Consider the following 9,851-nt stretch of genomic DNA (forward strand, 5'->3'; position numbering starts at 1 on the left):
GTGCTCTCTTCAGATGTTTTCATAAAAAGTTTTTCTTTAAAATGGGAGTTTGTAGAGTTACCTCCGCTGATATTAAATATGTTTTTCAGAGTGATGCGTGGTCTCAGACATTCTGACTCCAACTGTAAGTGTTCAAAGTGTCCGGTCAAAGTTATTTTCAAAGAGTGGTTTTTGGCCCATTTGGTGAAGGTGTTTATGGGTTTTTTAAGGTTCTGAGGCCACGCATCACTCTGAAAAACATATTTAATATCAGCGGAGGTAACTCTACAAACTCCCATTTTAAAGAAAAACTTCTGAAGAGAGCACACCCTAAGCTCGAAACGCGTTATAAAAATATTTTAAAATAAAAATATGATGAAAACCTTTAAAAAAAAACCCACAATTGTTGATGGCTACACTCTTTTAAATATATATATATATATATATATATATATATATATATATATATATATATATATATATATAGGGAGAGAGAGAGATGGAGAGAGAGAGATTTTTTTTAAAAATGTGTATATATACGTAAAGCCTGAAGTTAAATCTTTTTAAAAGGGTACTTACGTTTTCTTTGGCCGAGAGACGAAGAGAAATATTATACATATATTTTTTGGGGGGGAAGTTCTCTTTTCTGTATTGGTTGTCTCTTGCTTGGGTGTGTATGTGTACGCACGTGCGTGCATGCGTGCTTGCGTCCTTCTTAGCCAAAACAAAAAAAAAATGTTTAGTCACTTTTGTTTTTTGAACGCTCTCGCAGTCTGTCGCTTACGGACTGCTATGTGATGTGGCAGCGCGTGTTTTCTTCCGAGAGAATATATCGACCACATGTGTCAAAAGATGTGGCGCTGACCCCTTAAAATATCTTTATTCTCGGGTTAAGTAAACGGCAACGGTTCAGTGCATAACAAGGAAATAGCGCCTTTTTGACTGTACCAATGACTTATCTCATCTAAACTTTCTGAAAATAAGTGTGTGCTGGAACTTTTCATCCTAACTGCTACACAACTATGCACAATATAGAAAATACGCATAAATAGAATTGAGTGTAAGTAATAGTTAAATCATCCAATAAGAAACCTTAAAAAATGAATAAATTATCAAAGTTTGTTTTTCAAAAGAATATGCAAATTAGTTAATCTTAATAAAGTCGCTCACATATCCATGACTGAGTACCTTAAGTTTGTTTTAATAAATTTTAAATGGAAAAAGTAGGTTGTTGTTAAGGTCAGTGCAAGAAAAACTCAATGCGTATAGGATGAATTTATGTTATACTAGGGAATAACGTGACTAACAGATTGATTGCGTCTTTTTCTTTTGTTTATTTTTTTGTTTGCTTGTCGAGCTCGAATTTTTAAAAATTCGATATGAAGTCGACAGCTTGCTTGAGTGTGTATGTGTACGCACGTGCGTGCGTGCTTGTGTCCTTCTTAGCCAAAACAAAAAAAAATGTTTAGTCACATTTTTTTTTTGGGAACGCTCTCGCAGTCTGTCGCTCACGGACTGCTATGTGATGCGCCAGCACATGTTTTCTTCTGAGAGAATATATCGACCACGTGCGTCAAAAAATGTGGCGCTGAACCCTTAAAATATCTTTATGCATATATTTATTCTCGGGTTAAGTAAACGGCAATGGTCCAGTGCATAACAAGGAAATAGCGCCTTTTTCTTTTGTTTTTTTTGTTTGTTTGTCAAGTTCGAATTTTTTAAAATTCGATATGAAGTCGACAGCTCCGTGTTTATTTTTCTTTGCTGAGTCTGACGAGGGGTTTTGTCATTGTTGTTCGTCCGCTGCCAGCGAAATTCTCTTTTTTAATACTTTCAGGGCACAACCTAATAAAATAAATAATTCAATACAAGCTTCTGAAATGACGAACGCAACAACTTCATAAAATGTAACACAGAAAAAGTATGTGGCCAAATAACACAGGGGAGAGGCATTGATTCGAGAAAGAAAAAAGTCCCATTTGTTTCTGCTACAATTTTCTTCATGGATTATACGTCCAAAATAAACTATTAAAGTTGTATAATAGAAATATTATTTTTCATTTTTTAAAAAACAGTAATGAAATTAATTGAATTTTACGAGTTCAGTATTTTTCAATTTTTAAATGAAAAAAATCCATCAAAATTCATTTATTGATTCTATTTTTACGATATTTTCAGGGTCAGTGTGAAATTTTATGCTCTTTCAAATAAATCGAATATTATATGTTAGACAAACGTTTTTTTTTAATTCACGCCCCCTCCCCATTTTGAAATGTCTATTAAAAAGTAAATAATTATTTTACTCGCCAAAGTTTTATATATCACAAATTGAAGATAAAAGATCAATAAATAATATATTCAAATTTAAAACAAAAAAAAGAAGTGTTTTTTTAGAAATTTACCTGTAAAGTCCGAAGTTTAAAACCTTTTTTTTTAAACCACGTTGTTATTTTTTGTTGTTGTTTTTTTTTTAATTAAACCTTGGTCCTTGCTCCTTTAATTGAAAAAAAAATAGGGGTTGAATTACATTTTCGAGTAGTTATAAACTTGGAAAGACAGAGGGTTGAATTATTCAATATATTTCACGCATTCGTTAGGTCAGTTTCTGACACACCTCAGTCGACGAAGGTTGAATTTGTTGCTGGAGGGAAAAAAAGAAATGAATCTATGGCGGACATTTTAAATGACAAATATTTTTCATAAAATAAAAAGTTTTCACCTCATTTAATAGTAAAAATATTGCTGTAAGTTTTCACGAGTGGTTTACAAAAACATTTTTGGTACGCTTCTACACTATTGGGACGAAATTTTGTAGCCGATAAATGGAATTTGCAGTTAAAAAACTGGTTTCAACTGATTTTTTTGTCAATTCTGATAAGTTACAATGTTAGCTTCCAAATTATGCAATCGAAATTACCTGAATATTACTGAATTATTAAAAAAAAATACTTTCTGGTAGCAGTTGAAAAATTGCCGCCATCTCATTTAAATCGAAACGGAAAATTAGCCCCCTTTTGAACTGTCTTTTACGATCGTTTTCATCAAATTCTATTTTTCTATTTTCTTTAATAAATAATCTTATACCTCATCGATTTTCGTAATTTTTGGATATAATCATCTTAAAAATACGAGGAATACGTAGATACCATTGTTTTCATGTGAAATTCAGTTTTACGATTTCCCTAATTTCGTCCCAATTGTGTAGAAGCACCCAATATTATATACTGTTTTGGGGGACTCCCTCATGCACAAATATGAACTCTTCCAAACTGTATAAATTATGTTATGCCCCCTGGGGTCATTAGTCTGTAGTACACATCAAAGTTCCAACCTCGACAATTAGTCCGATAGAAACTGGACCATTTCAATAGCCTTTTTTCTGTCGGATTGATGCTAAGTGTTCTGTGTAGCCTTAGGGGCCTGCCCTAACAGGTCTTGTGTAGCAACTGACACTTGCTACATCACAGGCAGGAGAAACTTCTCACGATTTGAGATTTGAAATCCATTTCCTCCTGGCTTGTCCAATCACAAGCCAGCTTTCTATCACGTGACAGAGTATATAAAAGGCGAAACCTGAAAGCCTCCTCCTCTTTTTCTTGCTGCTTGCCCAGCAGTACACATGTTATATAGTCAAAGATGTGTGTGCCACAGACGATTTCTGATTGGTTAATCCAATAATCACATCTCCTAAAAAACTATGGTTCGTAGGCTCTTAACTTTACCATAAAATATTATGGCTTTATTTATTGTCCATCTTGGAAGGGTTTAATTTTTTCCTAACTTGCGATTTATAAATTAAAAAAATACGAAACTTACACAATCTAACAATCGAACCTCCGACATCACGGCCGCCATTCTGGTGCTTAAACTAAAAAAAAAAAAAAAAACGCGTGTTCACTCGTGGTCTTTTCATTTCGGGTTTGGGTACTCGTGCAGTTTTCCATTGACATTAAAAAATGGAAATATTTAAAAAAAAATATATTGTACGTACTCGTATATTATAAAACGTGTCATGTGTTGTATGCGAGTATATTGCATAGTTGATCATCTAGTGTGTATGTTTTAACATTTATGCAACAGTTCTAACAGGAAACGATTGTAGACAAACACAACACATACCTGAATTATTTATGAACATTTATTCTCATGATCTGGCGAGCATTTTCAGAGATTATATGTGCTTTACATCTTGGCTGTCCGGAGAGACGCCGCTTTGCATGTCATCTCTCCGATGTGCAGCTAACAACTGACAAGAATCTTCCCAAATTTACATACATCACGTGTTTCTTTACGTCACATCATTATGTGTCTCAGACCAACCTATCTCATGGGGCATCAGGGGTTCAGCACTGCTGGCAAATGGTACATTGTTGTACTATGTTGTCGATGTCTTTGTTAATGTTGTGCCAAATGGGAGTTAATTAGGATTCAATGAATATGGAATATAAAATTAAATTAAGGAGTTAAGGATGCAGAATAAAAAATAAAAATAAAAATAAAATAAAATAAAAATTGTAGAAGAAAAGAAATAGATTAATGAATAATGGTTGTATGGTAAAGAGATAATATTAAAAGTTTGGTACAGGTAGGATATAGCAGAATAAAAACAGAAAATAAAGATGGAAGTAAGCGTAAAAGCATTAAGAATACAGAACAATATAAAATACGAAATACAAAAACATCATCATCATCATCAATAATAATAATAATAATAATAATAATAATAATAAAAAAAGTAAGGTATTTAAATAAAAATAAATAAGAAATAAACCAACCTAGTCCCCAATCTAGTTATTTGTTTATTCAAACCCCCAAAATAATGTTTACATCTATTTTCTATTTTCACATTCCTTTTACGGTATTATATGTCAATCATCTTTTCCCCAATTTAATTGTTTATTATTCTAATCATAATAATTGATCCAGCGACCAGCCGTCGCTCAAATCAATTATTATTATTATTATTATTATTATTAATAATAATAATAATAATAATAATAATAATAATAATAATGTGTTGACTCTTGGCCCTGCTTACCACAGTTTACACAGATACTACGCTATGATCACAGCCCAAAGGGTCATAACATTACACACATAGCCGGGGGTTTTTGCCCTCAGTCGAACTACTTGGGAGTACTACAAGCTTACAATGGCTCTTTTCTAACTACTTTATTTCCACACAAACTTTATTTATCATTCTACAGGAATACTCTTGTCATACAACTCACACTCGCACTCACGGCAACACGCAAACACACTGAAGACTTTGCCCTTTCTTTCCCCTGTAATCGGCTTCCTTTAGCCCGGCAGCTACTGTTAGAGAATGGACCAAGAGATAGAGAGAGAGAGAGAGAGAGAGAGAGAGAGAGAGGGAGGTGTTAGACACCTAGACCGGAAGTCAAGATCAGCTGATTGGATTGCGTGTGAGTCGCGTGATCAGGATGGCTGAATCGGGGAGATTTGGTTTGGTCTTGGAAGAGAGCGGATGGCTTCACCGTTGTCTCCTCCCCTTCACTGGGGGGGGGGGGACGAACGCTGACGTGTGTAGAAGAAGAACCCACACAGGCCGATTTCACTTTCACCTTCTGCAAGACATCTGGAAAAGTGAAATAAACTATAGAACTAATGCCTTGTCTTGGAGTGATTGAATCTTCATCCAAAAACGGGTATCAAGTCTCCCTCCAGGACGAGAAATTCCAGATGGTCCAACATCGAAGAAGCAAAGGTAGGTTCTGAAAATACATGTCACTCACACACGATTCCCTTTATGATACAACATAAATATATAATATAACACATCATCTCTTCTAATCCATTATTAGAAATGATGCAACAAACACTCATATCCTTTATGATACGACAACGTAACACTACTGGCTATAAACACGTATGCATACGAACACTGAACTATTCTCTCCTTCAGCCGGCCGTTTGATCTAGCTGAAATTTTGCATGTGCAATGATTTCTATCCCTTCAGGTTATGTGACAAATTACAGCTCTGAACTAATTGTGGTTTCTGTTTTACAGGTGTTTGAACTGAGTCAAGTGTGAAATGGAGCCTGTTGAATGTCGAGCAGTGATCTGGTTTTTGTATTTGAAAGGACGCACACCACAGGAGACTTTTGATGAAATGAAAGAAACTTATGGTGATAATGCCTCATCATATGACCTTGTAAAATGCTGGCATCATGAATTCAAACATGGCTGGAAGTCTGTGGAAACAGCTCCCAGACCTGGTCGCTCCCCTTCTGCCATTGATGAGGCATCTGTCCGTCAAGTTGAGGATGCCATTTTGGAAGATCGGCGCATTACTATTTGCCAAATAGACCAAGATGTCAAGATTAGTACAGGGTCTGTGGAAACTATCATTCATGACCATTTGCATATGCATAAGATGTCTGCCAGATGGATTCTCAGGTTGCTTACACCATTCCAGAAGCGAGAGCGCGTTGAGTGCTCGAGGATGAATTTGGAGATGTGCCAGCAAGGTGAGTCAAAGTTTTTCAAAAGACTGATTACACAGGATGAAACCTGGGTCCATCACTATGATTCTGAGACCAAAGCCCAGTCAATGCAGTGGAAGCACTTGGACTCACCACCTCCAAAGAAGGCAAGGGTGCGGCCCTCCGCTGGCAAGATCATGCTCACAGTCTTCTGGGACCAGGACGGAGTAGTGATGACAGATTTCCTGGCAAAGGGTACCACAATTACAGGAGCTTATTATGCTTCACTTTTGAGGAAATTAAGGGAAGCTATCAAAATCAAGACGTGGGGCAAGATCAGCAAAAGTACCCTCCTTCAACAACACTCCAGTCCACAACACGCATGTCGCCAGATCAGAAGCACGGGCGTGTGGTTCTGAAATCATCCCCCATCCTCCCTACTCTCCTGAACTTGCACACTCTGACTTTCACCTCTTCCTAGCTATGAAGTTGTTTTTGAAAGGAAATCGTTTCCCAGATGATGCAGCCTTGATTTCTGAAGTCACGTCATGGTTGGAGGACCAACCTGGGGTGTTCTACAAAAACGGTCTCCAGAGCTGCATCAAACGATGGGAGAAATGCATAACTCTGGGTTGTTCCTATGTAGAGAAAGACTAATAACTGTGCCAAGTTTTGTTGCTCTACTACTATGGGAAGTGGGTCAGGGGCATTACTTATTACATGGCCCTTGTATGCATCTACACGCTACTAATGAAGATAACAAATAAAGTTGTTTATTAATATAGAATGGATCTCCATTGCATTTCTATATGTCGGTGAACCCGACGTGACATGAACACGCAACCATCTCATTGTCCCTTATTTCTATACTTGCCTCCCGACTTTCGCGAAGAGCAAGCTCATTGCCTGAACAATATAAAATATAGCACGTTTAGTAAACTGCTCAAGTTTTTTTTTTTTTTTTTTACATAGAGGTCACGACTTATCAAGGCCCAGAAGTCACCCTGGGATAAGGGTTATTGCGTGTACAGTAATCAATGGGATAGTATTGTATTAATCGTCAGTATCGGAGACTTGATGAAGAGTCTTACTTAAGGGGGCGGTTTGTCAAGAATTTGTTTATGTTGGACTTGAAGACATCCAAGTTGTAGTCAGGTGGGAAACAGGCAAACGGAAGAGAGTTCCACAGGCGTGCACTTCTTAGAAAGAAGCTTTGCTCATGGAATCTACGCTTTGATTTAGGCACAGATAAAGAATGGGGAAAATTACTGACAGTGGTTTCAGCTAGACGGGTGTTTATCATGAAAGATTGACAAGGGGGGGACCAGAGATTGGAGCTCAGACGAGTACTTGCCATGGAAATAACGATAAGATAAAGACAGGCTCGCAACATCTCTTCTGTGGGAGAGAGGTTGCAGGGAAGAGAAAAGGGCATCCTCCACTAAGCCACAAAGTCTATTTTGTACTCTGTCAAGGCAGGATGGGCTGTTTTTAGCAGCTCCTGCCCAGATGTGGCAGTAGTACTCCATCCTTAGACGTACTTGGCTTTTATATAGATAGAGAATTGCATCAGTAGTGAGATATCTTCTGGAGCGGTAGAAGGATCCCAACATTTTCCCAGCGCCCTTGGCAACAGACCTGATGTACTTGTTCCAGATCAGGAGTAAAGGTCAAACCCAGAAGCTTGTCAAAACATGGAGCCTCCCCTAGACACGAGCCATTCATTTCAATTGATGCCAGATGGGAATCAGAGCGTTGATGATGTAAAGACAGAAGCTTGGTTTTAGATGTATTAAAAATAATCAGCCACCTCTTTCCCTACTGTACCAGAGGAGAGAGAATCAGAGAGAACCTTGTCACTTACGGCCTTTGATGTGTTGCCATAGATGGTCATGTCATCAGCATAGATGTCAACGAATGATTTAAGTATGTGTTTTAGGAGATCATTGATGTAGATCAGGAAGAGAGTTGGGCCCAGGATAAACCCCTGAGGGACTCCAGAATTAATTCTGTGAGCCTTTGATTTCTGACCATCAACCACAATTCTTATGAACATATCGGAGAGAAATGATTAAATAATTGAGAAAACATTTCAAGTGATACCGTAGCTGGAAATCTTGTAAAGTAGGCCTTTATGTCACTTACGGCCTTTGATGTGTTGCCATAGATGGGTATATATTCTCATGGCACCATGCTTTATAAAAAGCATGGGGGGGGAAATGAACACATATCTAAGGAAATGCCAGAAACACTAGAGGAAGATCTCCAATCGCCAATATCGATGCCTCCGTTCAGTTTCGAAAGACAAAGGATACTCCCTGCGCATGTATTTTTGAGGCAAGGGTTGCGCAATCCCTAACCACACCTCTCCTGAATCGGCATTGCTGGAGTCCAGTGGCAAGGAGAAGTCCAGGACGACTGAAATCAATGCCGATGTAAGCAGAAATCACATACAAGGGGGGGGGGAAGCTACATTTATACAGATATTACAGAGGGAGAAAGAAGAGAGAGGAGAACGAAACATTTATACATCTTACAGTCTGTGGTTCTTATCTCTTCTCTTCTCTATATAAATAAAATGAACTCATTTTTTCCCGTCGGATTTTGACCTTAATAGGATTAAAAATCAAGATATTTCATGCAAATATAATATGCACAAACGGCAGAACAATATCTGAGGTGTGTTAAAGGCTTATTATTTCTCAAATTCCTTGATAATCTTAGATTTCTATACTTTTTCTGCTGAGAAGTCACGGCCAAAATCGGTTAAGATCAATGGAAGTGGTAAAATATTTTCTCTCTAATAAATTCCTCCTCCCCCTGCCACCACGTAACACCGTTTGGGGATCGTTCACAAGGAACAGTTGAGAAGAGAACACCGGTTTGGCTTCGTAGTTCTTTCATGTGAAGTTATTTAAAATCACTAAACTAAGCTGCAGTGCTCTGTGGCATAGTGGTTAGCGTGCTGGACAATTTACATTATATTTTCACGTTCGCGTCGACCTACCGTAGTCGTTTTTTTTTTTTTTTTTCCTAAATAACTGGAATGGACTTTTCTTGGTGGCCGAACTGTTAACGTTGCAGATGTTTTTTTTTTTGTTTTTTTTCACACTTTATTTTCCTACTTTTACTCATGATTCCGGGTTTGATCCTTCCTACTTACCTACCATAACATTTTTTAAAACTCCCCCCCCGTCCCGGAAACAAACACTCGGGCAACGCCGGGTACCCCCGCTAGTAACATATATTTAGAGAGGAGGGTTAACAGTTCTTATGACACAGAAGAGGGGACAGTCATTACTTAGATGGAGAGGGAGACACATTACTTAGGTGAGTTATACACAACTTTCATTATAACGAGAAGGGTTGGTTGTTTGGTTGGTTGTTTTTGTTTTACGGCATATCAACCCTTTTCGGGTTATTTA

The sequence above is a fragment of the Euprymna scolopes genome, chromosome 46 (genome assembly GCF_053919585.1).
Source record: "Euprymna scolopes isolate OS-2025 chromosome 46, ASM5391958v1, whole genome shotgun sequence".
In the NCBI taxonomy this organism is placed as follows: Eukaryota; Metazoa; Mollusca; class Cephalopoda; order Sepiida; family Sepiolidae; genus Euprymna; species Euprymna scolopes.